Source organism: Lonchura striata, chromosome 27 (assembly GCF_046129695.1).
Source record: "Lonchura striata isolate bLonStr1 chromosome 27, bLonStr1.mat, whole genome shotgun sequence".
Taxonomy (NCBI): Eukaryota; Metazoa; Chordata; class Aves; order Passeriformes; family Estrildidae; genus Lonchura; species Lonchura striata.
In genome coordinates, this window is record NC_134629.1 from 2334188 (window position 1) to 2349455 (window position 15268).

Below are 15268 nucleotides of genomic sequence, written 5' to 3' on the forward strand. Positions count from 1 at the left end.
TTGAGGCCTTGCAGTGTCACAATGTTCTCCATGGTTCCACAGGCCCCACAGTGTCATGTGACTCCTCTGTTTGATGAGTCCAGCAATGTCACAATGGACCTTTGGACCAATGGACCATGGGGCTTTGCAGTGTCACAACGCTCTCCTTTGGCTCCACAGGGTCACAATGGAGCACTGATTACAGGCAGCCTCTCTGTGTTACCCTGGAGCTTTGTTTCCGTGGGGTCTCGGAGTGTCCCAATGGAGCCTTGGTTGGATGGGGCCTCACAGTGTCACAATGATGCCTACATTCCACTGAGGCACACGGCATCACTAGGGTCCCCTTGCTTCCATGAGGCCCAGCAATGTCACAGTGGTGTCCATGAATCCATGAGGACTCACAGTGTCCCAATGGTCACTTCTTCTCACATGGCCCCACAGTGTAACAATGGTCCCTTGGTCTCACAAGGCCCCACAGTGTCCCAATGGTCTCTTCTTCTCACATGGCCCCACAGTGTAACAATGGTCCCTTGGTTCCATGGTTCCTGGTCTGGTGCATTCCCCTTTCCCCTTCTCAGGCCGCCCTGCCAGCTGAGAAATGCTCACTGGGCCTGGGCCTTGGCCAGCAGCCCCTGGGCTCAGCTCCTCTGGAGCTCATCACAGACACTGTCTGCTCCAGGCTCAACCCTTCATCCCCTGGGGAGATGCCAAAGCCTCCACAGGGAACATTTCCCTTTGCTCAGGGAATTTCTCACAGGTGCCTTGTAGTGACTCTTTGTGTCTGTGTGCACACAGGAGTGCCTGTGCTCAGGGAAATGTGGCAGATATGCTGCTCCCTGAGGGCTTTGGATGCCTTGGATAGCTGAGCCAGTCAGGCCTGGAAGTAAGGTTAAGTCATGTCACCCTGATTCTTAAGATTTTCTAAAGCCTTCTGAGTTTCCATTCTGTTGGAGAACCTTCCCACACAATTTCTGTCAACAACATATTGTTTACAATCTTTTATGGGGCTGGACAAACTTGATGTACTAGTGCTTTGTCCAATGTCTTTGGACAGGTGGCTCACTCACTCTCCAATCCAATGTCATCTTTGGGAAAGTATAAAAGTTGGAGTCAGAGAATAAACTTTTATCTTTACCTTGCAAATAGCAGGTGGCTCGCGTCGTGCTTTCACGTGTCTTATAGCGACAAAGTCACAAGCTGTAAGCAAAGTTAAATGCTGCTAAGAGTTGTTCTTTTGCTAATTTGTGAAGCTTAATAGAAGTTATAAGCGAAGTTGAATATTGTTAAGTGTTATTCCACAGCTCTGTTTAGCTTTTAGGCTGTATTCCTTTTATCCTTGCCCTCACTGTCCTTTCGTCACACACACACACAGACATTAACATACACACTCACACACAAACACACAGAGACACACAGACACCGGGACAGTTCTTGACTCCTTTTTGGTTTGATTGCCTGGATTTTGTTTGGTTTTGTTGTTGCTTTGTTTCCTTGCTGTGCCTGAAGTGTCCAGTCAGGAGCAGAGTGACTCTTGCCAAGGAACTCTGTGGTGCTGTCACTTAATATTAAAGCTGTTTTATGCTACTCCCCTGCTGGGGATTTTTATAAGTGCTCTCAAGCCCTCCTTCATAAGAGGGTGAAGGAGCCCTGGCCAAGCTCTGGCCCTGGGGCACAGGGATGCTGCTAGGGGGTCCCTTTCTCCCTGTTCCAACTTTGAGGGCCCTGAGCCCCTGTCCCCGTGTCAGGCTCTGGGCTTGATCTCCTCGAACATCCTCAGGGGGAGGCTGCAGCGCCAGAGACAGGGGGACCCAGAGGGACACGGGATGCCACTGTGCACGCGCAGCTTTGGACTTCTCTGGGAGGAACTGTGAGTGGGGGCTGGCTTGAAGTGACCTCCCCAGTAAGGTCACAGAGCCCCTGAGATGTCACACTGCCTCCTGGGATGTCACAGCCCACCCTGGGATCTCACAAATCCCCCTTGTGATGTCACAGAGCCAGTGCTGCTCTATCACTCTGGGATGTCATACAGTTGCGCTGTGATGGCACAGAAGACTCTGGCATCACAAAGTCAGCCCGTGTCACAATCCTCTAGTGCAAGCGGGAATCATGACACTTCATTTTCCCCATCTCAGAATTAGCAGAAGTAGATAGGCTTATCATGAGAAACCGAATGTGATAAACATGTTAGAAATGAAAGGCTCCAAGTTATTAGTTATTATTTTAATAAAAGTTATTAAGTGTACCAAATATAAATTTTGAGAAAAATGGAAAAAAGCCACTATAAAAAAAAGTCAGTGTGGAGCCCGGGATTGCCACCAGGTGAGACACAGTTTTGACAGCTGCAGCAGAGGGTCCTCTATGCTTCACACCGACCGTCCTGTCTGACCCATTTTTATACGATTTTCCATGCCTGAGCCAGAGTCCCTTTTCTTCCTTTTTGGAGTGCATGTATTCATGTGGAGTTCTTTTCTCTGTGGCAAGTTGAACAATACATGTCCGGAGAGTGATGAACACCTGTGTTTGCAGTCCCGGAATTCGGATTTGAGATGTACCTCCCTGATGGCTCTGACTATCTCGGTCTCGGATATTTATCGTGTATTTATCGTCCGGGTGTTTCTCGGACAACCTTGATGCACGATCCCTCTCTGGGCTGGCCACTTTCGTTCGCTTGTAAATAAAGTCCTCCCTCTCTTGTCCAGGTGGCTTTGACATGGTGTTGCAATCACTGTTGCTGGCTTGTGCAATTTAAAAACTTCTTATAAGAGTATAATTTAACAGCACATAACTATAAAATAGATGACAATTTTATTTGCACGAATTATCCTATAGACATATAACAGTCCTAATGATTCCTTGAGGCCTTGCAGTGTCACAATGTTCTCCATGGTTCCACAGGCCCCACAGTGTCATGTGACTCCTCTGTTTGATGAGTCCAGCAATGTCACAATGGACCTTTGGACCAATGGACCATGGGGCTTTGCAGTGTCACAACGCTCTCCTTTGGCTCCACATGGTCACAATGGAGCACTGATTACAGGCAGCCTCCCTGTGTTACCCTGGAGCTTTGTTTCCGTGGGGTCTCGCAGTGTCCCAATGGAGCCTTGGTTGGATGGGGCCTCACAGTGTCACAATGATGCCTACATTCCACTGAGGCACACGGCGTCACTAGGGTCCCCTTGCTTCCATGAGGCCCAGCAATGTCACAGTGGTGTCCATGAATCCATGAGGACTCACAGTATCCCAATGGTCTCTTGATCTCACATGGTCCCACAGTGTCCCAATGGTCCCTTGGTCTCACAAGGCCCCACAGTGTCCCAATGGTCACTTCTTCTCACATGGCCCCACAGTGTAACAATGGTCCCTTGGTTCCATGGTTCCTGGTCTGGTGCATTCCCCTCTCCCCTTCTCAGGCCGCCCTGCCAGCTGAGAAATGCCCACTGAGCCTGGGCCTTGGCCAGCAGCCCCTGGGCTCAGCTCCTCTGGAGCTCATCACAGACACTGTCTGCTCCAGGCTCAACCCTTCATTTCCTGGGGAGATGCCAAAGCCTCCACAGGGAACATTTCCCTTTGCTCAGGGGAATGTCTCACAGGTGCCTTGTAGTGACTCTTTGTGTCTGTGTGCACACAGGAGTGCCTGTGCTCAGGGAAATGTGGCAGATATGCTGCTCCCTGAGGGCTTTGGATGCCTTGGATAGCTGAGCCAGTCAGGCCTGGAAGTAAGGTTAAGTCATGTCACCCTGATTCTTAAGATTTTCTAAAGCCTTCTGAGTTTCCATTCTGTTGGAGAACCTTCCCACACAATTTCTGTCAACAACATATTGTTTACAATCTTTTATGGGGGTGGACAAACTTGATGTACTAGTGTTTTGTCCAATGTCTTTGGACAGGTGGCTCATTCACTCTCCAATCCAATGTCACCTTTGGGAAAGTACAGAAATAAGAGTCAGAGTATAAACTTTTATCTTTACCTTGCAAATAGCAGGTGGCTCGCGTCGTGCTTTCACGTGTCTTATAGCGACAAAGTCACAAGCTGTAAGCAAAGTTAAATGCTGCTAAGAGTTGTTCTTTTGCTAATTTGTGAAGCTTAATAGAAGTTATAAGCGAAGTTGAATATTGTTAAGTGTTATTCCACAGCTCTGTTTAGCTTTTAGGCTGTATTCCTTTTATCCTTGCCCTCACTGTCCTTTCGTCACACACACACACAGACATTAACATACACACTCACACAAAAACACACAGAGACACACAGACACCGGGACAGTTCTTGACTCCTTTTTGGTTTGATTGCCTGGATTTTGTTTGGTTTTCTTGTTGCTTTGTTTCCTTGGTGTGCCTGAAGTGTCCAGTCAGGAGCAGAGTGACTCTTGCCAAGGAACTCTGTAGTGCTGTCACTTAATATTAAAGCTGTTTTATGCTACTCCCCTGCTGGGGATTTTTAAAGTGCTCTCAAGCCCTCCTTCATAAGAGGGTGAAAGAGCCCTGGCCAAGCTCTGGCCCTGGGGGCACAGGGATGCTGCTAGGGGGTCCCTGTCTCCCTTTTCCAAGTTTGAAGGCCCTGAGCCCCTGTCCCCGTGTCAGGCTCTGGACTTGATCTCCTCGAACATCCTCAGGGGGAGGCTGCAGCGCCAGGGGCAGGGGGACCCAGAGGGACACGGGATGCCACCGGGCACGAGCAGCTTTGGACTTCTCTGGGAGGAACTGTGAGTGGGAGCTGGCTTGAAGTGACCTCCCCAGTAAGGTCACAGAGCCCCTGAGATGTCACACTGCCTCCTGGGATGTCACAGCCCACCCTGGGATCTCACAAATCCCCCTTGTGATGTCACAGAGCCAGTGCTGCTCTATCACTCTGGGATGTCATACAGTTGCGCTGTGATGGCACAGAAGACTCTGGCATCACAAAGTCAGCTCATGTCACAATCCTCTAGTGCAAGCGGGAATCATGACAGTTCATTTTCCCCACCTCAGAATTAGCAGAAGTAGATAGGCTTATCATGAGAAACCGAATGTGATAAACATGTTAGAAATGAAAGGCTCCAAGTTATTAGTTATTATTTTAATAAAAGTTATTAAGTGTACCAAATATAAATTTTGAGAAAAATGGAAAAAAGCCACTATAAAAAAAAGTCAGTGTGGAGCCCGGGATTGCCACCAGGTGAGACACAGTTTTGACAGCTGCAGCAGAGGGTCCTCTATGCTTCACACCGACCGTCCTGTCTGACCCATTTTTATACCATTTTCCATGCCTGAGCCAGAGTTCCTTTTCTTCCTTTTTGGAGTGCATGTATTCATGTGGAGTTCTTTTCTCTGTGGCAAGTTGAACAATACATGTCCGGAGAGTGATGAACACCTGTGTTTGCAGTTCCGGAATTAGGATTTGAGATGTACCTCCCTGATGGCTCTGACTATCTCGGTCTCGGATATTTATCGTGTATGTATCGTCCGGGTGTTTCTCGGACAACCTTGATGCATGATCCCTCTCTGGGCTGGCCACTTTCGTTCGCTTGTAAATAAAGTCCTCCCTCTCTTGTCCAGGTGGCTTTGACATGGTGTTGCAATCACTGTTGCTGGCTTGTGCAATTTAAAAACTTCTTATAAGAGTATAATTTAACAGCACATAACTATAAAATAGATGACAATTTTATTTGCACGAATTATCCTATAGACATATAACAGTCCTAATGATTCCTTGAGGCCTTGCAGTGTCACAATGGTCTCCATGGTTCCACAGGCCCCACAGTGTCATGTGACTCCTCTGTTCCATGAGTCCTGCAATGTCACAATGGACCTTTGGACCAATGGACCATGGGGCTTTGCAGTGTCACAACCGTCTCCTTTGGCTCCACAGGGTCACAATGGAGCACTGATTACAGGCAGCCTCTCTGTGTCACCCTGGAGCTTTGTTTCCGTGGGGTCTCGGAGTGTCCCAATGGAGCCTTGGCTGGATGGGGCCTCACAGTGTCACAATGATGCCTACATTCCACTGAGGCACACGGCATCACTAGGGTCCCCTTGCTTCCATGAGGCCCAGCAATGTCACAGTGGTGTCCATGAATCCATGAGGACTCACAGTGTCCCAATGGTCTCTTGATCTCACATGGTCCCACAGTGTCCCAATGGTCCCTTGGTCTCACAAGGCCCCACAGTGTCCCAATGGTCACTTCTTCTCACATGGCCCCACAGTGTAACAATGGTCCCTTGGTTCCATGGTTCCTGGTCTGGTGCATTCCCCTCTCCCCTTCTCAGGCCGCCCTGCCAGCTGAGAAATGCTCACTGGGCCTGGGCCTTGGCCAGCAGCCCCTGGGCTCAGCTCCTCTGGAGCTCATCACAGACACTGTCTGCTCCAGGCTCAACCCTTCATTTCCTGGGGAGATGCCAAAGACTCCACAGGGAACATTTCTTTTTGCTCAGGGGAATTTCACACAGGTGCCTTGTAGTGACTCTTTGTGTCTGTGTGCACACAGGAGTGCCTGTGCTCAGGGAAATGTGGCAGAAATGCTGCTCCCTGAGGGCTTTGGATGCCTTGGATAGCTGAGCCAGTCAGGCCTGGAAGTAAGGTTAAGTCATGTCACCCTGATTCTTAAGATTTTCTAAAGCCTTCTGACTTTACATTCTGTTGGAGAACCTTCCCACACAATTTCTGTCAACAACATATTGTTTACAATCTTTTATGGGGGTGGACACACTTGATGTACTAGTGTTTTGTCCAATGTCTTTTGACAGGTGGCCCATTCACTCTCCAATCCAATGTCACCTTTGGGAAAGTATAAAAGTTGGAATCAGAGAATAAACTTTTATCTTTACCTTGCAAATAGCAGGTGGCTCGCGTCGTGCTTTCACGTGTCTTATAGCGACAAAGTCACAAGCTGTAAGCAAAGTTAAATGCTGCTAAGAGTTGTTCTTTTGCTAATTTGTGAAGCTTAATAGAAGTTATAAGCGAAGTTGAATATTGTTAAGTGTTATTCCACAGCTCTGTTTAGCTTTTAGGCTGTATTCCTTTTATCCTTGCCCTCACTGTCCTTTCGTCACACATACACACACACACACACACAGAAACACACAGAGACACACAGACACCGGGACAGTTCTTGACTCCTTTTTGGTTTGATTGCCTGGATTTTGTTTGCTTTTGTTGTTGCTTTGTTTCCCTGGTGTGCCTGAAGTGTCCAGTCAGGAGCAGAGTGACTCTTGCCAAGGAACTCTGTGGTGCTGTCACTTAATATTAAAGCTGTTTTATGCTACTCCCCTGCTAGGATTTTTAAAGTGCTCTCAAGCCCTCCTTGATAAGAGGGTGAAGGAGCCCTGGCCAAGCTCTGGCCCTGGGGGTACAGGGATGCTGCTAGGGGGTCCCTGTCTCCCTGTTCCAACTTTGACGGCCCTGAGCCCCTGTCCCTGTCAGGCTCTGGGCTTGATCTCCTCGAACATCCTCAGCAGGGGGCTGCAGCGCCAGGGGCAGGGGGACCCAGAGGGACACGGGATGCCACCGGGCACGAGCAGCTTTGGACTTCTCTGGGAGGAACTGTGAGTGGGAGCTGGCTTGAAGTGACCTCCCCAGTAAGGTCACAGAGCCCCTGAGATGTCACACTGCCTCCTGGGATGTCACAGCCCACCCTGGGATCTCACAAATCCCCCTTGTGATGTCACAGAGCCAGTGCTGCTCTATCACTCTGGGATGTCATACAGTTGCGCTGTGATGGCACAGAAGACTCTGGCATCACAAAGTCAGCCCGTGTCACAATCCTCTAGTGCAAGCGGGAATCATGACAGTTCATTTTCCCCATCTCAGAATTAGCAGAAATAGATAGGCTTATCATGAGAAACCGAATGTGATAAACATGTTAGAAATGAAAGGCTCCAAGTTATTAGTTATTATTTTAATAAAAGTTATTAAGTGTACCAAATATAAACTTTGAGAAAAATGAGAAAAAGCCAGTATAAAAAAAAGTCAGTGTGGAGCCCGGGATTGCCACCGGGTGAGACACAGGTTTGACAGCTGCAGCAGAGGGTCCTCTATGATTCACACCGACCGTCCTGTCTGACCCATTTTTATACGATTTTCCATGCCTGAGCCAGAGTCCCTTTTCTTCCTTTTTGGAGTGCATGTATTCATGTGGAGTTCTTTTCTCTGTGGCAAGTTGAACAATACATGTCCGGAGAGTGATGAACACCTGTGTTTGCAGTCCCGGAATTCGGATTTGAGATGTACCTCCCTGATGGCTCTGACTATCTCGGTCTCGGATATTTATCGTGTATTTATCGTCCAGGTGTTTCTCGGACAACCTTGATGCACGATCCCTCTCCGGGCTGGCCACTTTCCTTCGCTTGTAAATAAAGTCCTCCCTCTCTTGTCCAGGTGGCTTTGACATGGTTCTGCAGTCACTGTTGCTGGTTTGTGCGATTTAAAAACTTCTTATAAGAGTATAATTTAACAGCACATAACTATAAAAGAGATGACAATTTTATTTGCACGAATTATCCTACACACATATAACAGTCCTAATGATTCCATGAGGCCTTGCAGTATCACAATGTTCTCCATGGTTCCACAGGCCCCACAGTGTCATGTGACTCCTCTGTTCCATGAGTCCTGCAATGTCACAATGGACCTTTGGACCAATGGACCATGGGGCTTTGCAGTGTCACAACGGTCTCCTTTGGCTCCACAGTGTCACAATGGAGCACTGATTACAGGCAGCCTCCCTGTGTCACCCTGGAGCTTTGTTTCCGTGGGGTCTCGCAGTGTCCCAATGGAGCCTTGGTTGGATGGGGCCTCACAGTGTCACAATGATGCCTACATTCCACTGAGGCACATGGCGTCACTAGGGTCCCCTTGCTTCCATGAGGCCCAGCAATGTCACAGTGGTGTCCATGAATCCATGAGGACTCACAGTGTCCCAATGGTCTCTTGATCTCACCTGGTCCCACAGTGTCCCAATGGTCCCTTGGTCTCACAAGGCCCCACAGTGTCCCAATGGTCACTTCTTCTCACATGGCCCCACAGTGTAACAATGGTCCCTTGGTTCCATGGTTCCTGGTCTGGTGCATTCCCCTCTCCCCTTCTCAGGCCGCCCTGCCAGCTGAGAAATGCTCACTGGGCCAGGGCCTTGGCCAGCAGCCCCTGGGCTCAGCTCCTCTGGAGCTCATCACAGACACTGTCTGCTCCAGGCTCAACCCTTCATCCCCTGGGGAGATGCCAAAGCCTCCACAGGGAACATTTCCCTTTGCCCAGGGGAATTTCTCACAGGTGCCTTGTAGTGACTCTTTGTGTCTGTGTGCACACAGGAGTGCCTGTGCTCAGGGAAAGGTGGCAGAAATGCTGCTCTCTGAGGGCTTTGATTGCCTTGGATAGCTGAGCCAGTCAGGCCTGGAAGTAAGGTTAAGTCATGTCACCCTGATTCTTAAGATTTTCTAAAGCCTTCTGAGTTTACATTCTGTTGGAGAAGCTTCCCACACAATCTCTGTCAACAACATATTGTTTACAATCTTTTATGGGGGTGGACAAACTTGATGTACTAGTGTTTTGTCCAATGTCTTTTGACAGGTGGCCCATTCACTCTCCAATCCAATGTCACCTTTGGGAAAGTATAAAAGTTGGAGTCAGAGAATAAACTTTTATCTTTACCTTGCAAATAGCAGGTGGCTCGCGTCGTGCTTTCACGTGTCTTATAGCGACAAAGTCACAAGCTGTAAGCAAAGTTAAATGCTGCTAAGAGTTGTTCTTTTGCTAATTTGTGAAGCTTAATAGAAGTTATAAGCGAAGTTGAATATTGTTAAGTGTTATTCCACAGCTCTGTTTAGCTTTTAGGCTGTATTCCTTTTATCCTTGCCCTCACTGTCCTTTCGTCACACACACACACAGACATTAACATACACACTCACACAAAAACACACAGAGACACACAGACACCGGGACAGTTCTTGACTCCTTTTTGGTTTGATTGCCTGGATTTTGTTTGGTTTTGTTGTTGCTTTGTTTCCTTGCTGTGCCTGAAGTGTCCAGTCAGGAGCAGAGTGACTCTTGCCAAGGAACTCTGTGGTGCTGTCACTTAATATTAAAGCTGTTTTATGCTACTCCCCTGCTGGGGATTTTTAAAGTGCTCTAAAGCCCTCCTTCATAAGAGGGTGAAAGAGCCCTGGCCAAGCTCTGGCCCTGGGGGCACAGGGATGCTGCTAGGGGGTCCCTGTCTCCCTTTTCCAAGTTTGAAGGCCCTGAGCCCCTGTCCCCGTGTCAGGCTCTGGGCTTGATCTCCTCGAACATCCTCAGGGGGAGGCTGCAGCGCCAGGGGCAGGGGGACCCAGAGGGACACGGGATACCACTGTGCACCAGCAGCTTTGGACTTCTCTGGGAGGAACTGTGAGTGGGAGCTGGCTTGAAGTGACCTCCCCAGTAAGGTCACAGAGCCCCTGAGATGTCACACTGCCTCCTGGGATGTCACAGCCCACCCTGGGATCTCACAAATCCCCCTTGTGATGTCACAGAGCCAGTGCTGCTCTATCACTCTGGGATGTCATACAGTTGCGCTGTGATGGCACAGAAGACTCTGGCATCACAAAGTCAGCCCGTGTCACAATCCTCTAGTGCAAGCGGGAATCATGACAGTTCATTTTCCCCACCTCAGAATTAGCAGAAGTAGATAGGCTTATCATGAGAAACCGAATGTGATAAACATGTTAGAAATGAAAGGCTCCAAGTTATTAGTTATTATTTTAATAAAAGTTATTAAGTGTACCAAATATAAATTTTGAGAAAAATGGAAAAAAGCCACTATAAAAAAAAGTCAGTGTGGAGCCCGGGATTGCCACCAGGTGAGACACAGTTTTGACAGCTGCAGCAGAGGGTCCTCTATGCTTCACACCGACCGTCCTGTCTGACCCATTTTTATACCATTTTCCATGCCTGAGCCAGAGTTCCTTTTCTTCCTTTTTGGAGTGCATGTATTCATGTGGAGTTCTTTTCTCTGTGGCAAGTTGAACAATACATGTCCGGAGAGTGATGAACACCTGTGTTTGCAGTTCCGGAATTCGGATTTGAGATGTACCTCCCTGATGGCTCTGACTATCTCGGTCTCGGATATTTATCGTGTATTTATCGTCCGGGTGTTTCTCGGACAACCTTGATGCATGATCCCTCTCTGGGCTGGCCACTTTCGTTCGCTTGTAAATAAAGTCCTCCCTCTCTTGTCCAGGTGGCTTTGACATGGTGTTGCAATCACTGTTGCTGGCTTGTGCAATTTAAAAACTTCTTATAAGAGTATAATTTAACAGCACATAACTATAAAATAGATGACAATTTTATTTGCACGAATTATCCTATAGACATATAACAGTCCTAATGATTCCTTGAGGCCTTGCAGTGTCACAATGGTCTCCATGGTTCCACAGGCCCCACAGTGTCATGTGACTCCTCTGTTCCATGAGTCCTGCAATGTCACAATGGACCTTTGGACCAATGGACCATGGGGCTTTGCAGTGTCACAACGGTCTCCTTTGGCTCCACAGGGTCACAATGGAGCACTGATTACAGGCAGCCTCTCTGTGTCACCCTGGAGCTTTGTTTCCGTGGGGTCTCGGAGTGTCCCAATGGAGCCTTGGCTGGATGGGGCCTCACAGTGTCACAATGATGCCTACATTCCACTGAGGCACACGGCATCACTAGGGTCCCCTTGCTTCCATGAGGCCCAGCAATGTCACAGTGGTGTCCATGAATCCATGAGGACTCACAGTGTCCCAATGGTCACTTCTTCTCACATGGCCCCACAGTGTAACAATGGTCCCTTGGTTCCAGGGTTCCTGGTCTGGTGCATTCCCCTCTCCCCTTCTCAGGCCGCCCTGCCAGCTGAGAAATGCTCACTGGGCCTGGGCCTTGGCCAGCAGCCCCTGGGCTCAGCTCCTCTGGAGCTCATCACAGACACTGTCTGCTCCAGGCTCAACCCTTCATTTCCTGGGGAGATGCCAAAGACTCCACAGGGAACATTTCTTTTTGCTCAGGGGAATTTCGCACAGGTGCCTTGTAGTGACTCTTTGTGTCTGTGTGCACACAGGAGTGCCTGTGCTCAGGGAAATGTGGCAGATATGCTGCTCCCTGAGGGCTTTGGATGCCTTGGATAGCTGAGCCAGTCAGGCCTGGAAGTAAGGTTAAGTCATGTCACCCTGATTCTTAAGATTTTCTAAAGCCTTCTGAGTTTACATTCTGTTGGAGAACATTCCCACACAATTTCTGTCAACAACATATTGTTTACAATCTTTTATGGGGGTGGACAAACTTGATGTACTAGTGTTTTGTCCAATGTCTTTGGACAGGTGGCCCATTCACTCTCCAATCCAATGTCACCTTTGGGAAAGTATAAAAGTTGGAGTCAGAGAATAAACTTTTATCTTTACCTTGCAAATAGCAGGTGGCTCGCGTCGTGCTTTCACGTGTCTTATAGCGACAAAGTCACAAGCTGTAAGCAAAGTTAAATGCTGCTAAGAGTTGTTCTTTTGCTAATTTGTGAAGCTTAATAGAAGTTATAAGCGAAGTTGAATATTGCTAAGTGTTATTCCACAGCTCTGTTTAGCTTTTAGGCTGTATTCCTTTTATCCTTGCCCTCACTGTCCTTTCGTCACACATACATACACACACACACACACACACACACACACACACACACACAAACACACAGAGACACACAGACACCGGGACCGTTCTTGACTCCTTTTTGGTTTGATTGCCTGGATTTTCTTTGGTTTTGTTGTTGCTTTGTTTCCTTGGTGTGCCTGAAGTGTCCAGTCAGGAGCAGAGTGACTCTTGCCAAGGAACTCTGTGGTGCTGTCACTTAATATTAAAGCTGTTTTATGCTACTCCCCTGCTGGGGATTTTTAAAGTGCTCTCAAGCCCTCCTTGATAAGAGGGTGAAGGAGCCCTGGCCAAGCTCTAGCTTTGCGGGCACAGGGATGCTGCTAGGGGGTCCCTGTCTCCCTTTTCCAAGTTTGAAGGCCCTGAGCCCCTGTCCCCATGTCAGGCTCTGGGCTTGATCTCCTCGAACATCCTCAGGGGGAGGCTGCAGCGCCAGGGGCAGGGGGACCCAGAAGGACACGGGATGCCACTGTGCACGAGCAGCTTTGGACTTCTCTGGGAGGAACTGTGAGTGGGAGCTGGCTTGAAGTGACCTCCCCAGTAAGGTCACAGAGCCCCTGAGATGTCACAATGCCTCCTGGGATGTCACAGCCCACCCTGGGATCTCACAAATCCCTCTTGTGATGTCACAGAGCCAGTGCTGCTCTATCACTCTGGGATGTCATACAGTTGCGCTGTGATGGCACAGAAGACTCTGGCATCACAAAGTCAGCCCGTGTCACAATCCTCTAGTGCAAGCGGGAATCATGACAGTTCATTTTCCCCATCTCAGAATTAGCAGAAATAGATAGGCTTATCATGAGAAACCGAATGTGATGAACATGTTAGAAATGAAAGGCTCCAAGTTATTAGTTATTATTTTAATAAAAGTTATTAAGTGTACCAAATATAAACTTTGAGAAAAATGAAAAAAAGCCACTATAAAAAAAAGTCAGTGTGGAGCCCGGGATTGCCACCGGGTGAGACACAGGTTTGACAGCTGCAGCAGAGGGTCCTCTATGCTTCACACCGACCGTCCTGTCTGACCCATTTTTATACGATTTTCCATGCCTGAGCCAGAGTCCCTTTTCTTCCTTTTTGGAGTGCATGTATTCATGTGGAGTTCTTTTCTCTGTGGCAAGTTGAACAATACATGTCCGGAGAGTGATGAACACCTGTGTTTGCAGTCCCGGAATTCGGATTTGAGATGTACCTCCCTGATGGCTCTGACTATCTCGGTCTCGGATATTTATCGTGTATTTATCGTCCAGGTGTTTCTCGGACAACCTTGATGCACGATCCCTCTCCGGGCTGGCCACTTTCCTTCGCTTGTAAATAAAGTCCTCCCTCTCTTGTCCAGGTGGCTTTGACATGGTTCTGCAGTCACTGTTGCTGGTTTGTGCGATTTAAAAACTTCTTATAAGAGTATAATTTAACAGCACATAACTATAAAATAGATGACAATTTTATTTGCACGAATTATCCTACACACATATAACAGTCCTAATGATTCTTTGAGGCCTTGCAGTGTCACAATGTTCTCCATGGTTCCACAGGCCCCACAGTGTCATGTGACTCCTCTGTTCCATGAGTCCTGCAATGTCACAATGGACCTTTGGACCAATGGACCATGGGGCTTTGCAGTGTCACAACGCTCTCCTTTGGCTCCACAGTGTCACAATGGAGCACTGATTACAGGCAGCCTCCCTGTGTCACCCTGGAGCTTTGTTTCCGTGGGGTCTCGCAGTGTCCCAATGGAGCCTTGGTTGGATGGGGCCTCACAGTGTCACAATGATGCCTACATTCCACTGAGGCACACGGCGTCACTAGGGTCCCCTTGCTTCCATGAGGCCCAGCAATGTCACAGTGGTGTCCATGAATCCATGAGGACTCACAGTGTCCCAATGGTCTCTTGATCTCACATGGTCCCACAGTGTCCCAATGGTCCCTTGGTCTCACAAGGCCCCACAGTGTCCCAATGGTCACTTCTTCTCACATGGCCCCACAGTGTAACAATGGTCCCTTGTTTCCAGGGTTCCTGGTCTGGTGCATTCCCCTCTCCCCTTCTCAGGCCGCCCTGCCAGCTGAGAAATGCTCACTGGGCCAGGGCCTTGGCCAGCAACCCATGGGCTCAGCTCCTCTGGAGCTCATCACAGACACTGTCTGCTCCAGGCTCAACCCTTCATCCCCTGGGGAGATGCCAAAGCCTCCAAAGGGAACATTTCCCTTTGCCCAGGGGAATTTCTCACAGGTGCCTTGTAGTGACTCTTTGTGTCTGTGTGCACACAGGAGTGCCTGTGCTCAGGGAAAGGTGGCAGAAATGCTGCTCTCTGAGGGCTTTGATTGCCTTGGATAGCTGAGCCAGTCAGGCCTGGAAGTAAGGTTAAGTCATGTCACCCTGATTCTTAAGATTTTCTAAAGCCTTCTGAGTTTACATTCTGTTGGAGAAGCTTCCCACACAATCTCTGTCAACAACATATTGTTTACAATCTTTTATGGGGGTGGACAAACTTGATGTACTAGTGTTTTGTCCAATGTCTTTTGACAGGTGGCCCATTCACTCTCCAATCCAATGTCACCTTTGGGAAAGTATAAAAGTTGGAGTCAGAGAATAAACTTTTATCTTTACCTTGCAAATAGCAGGTGGCTCGCGTCGTGCTTTCACGTGTCTTATAGCGACAAAGTCACAAGCTGTAA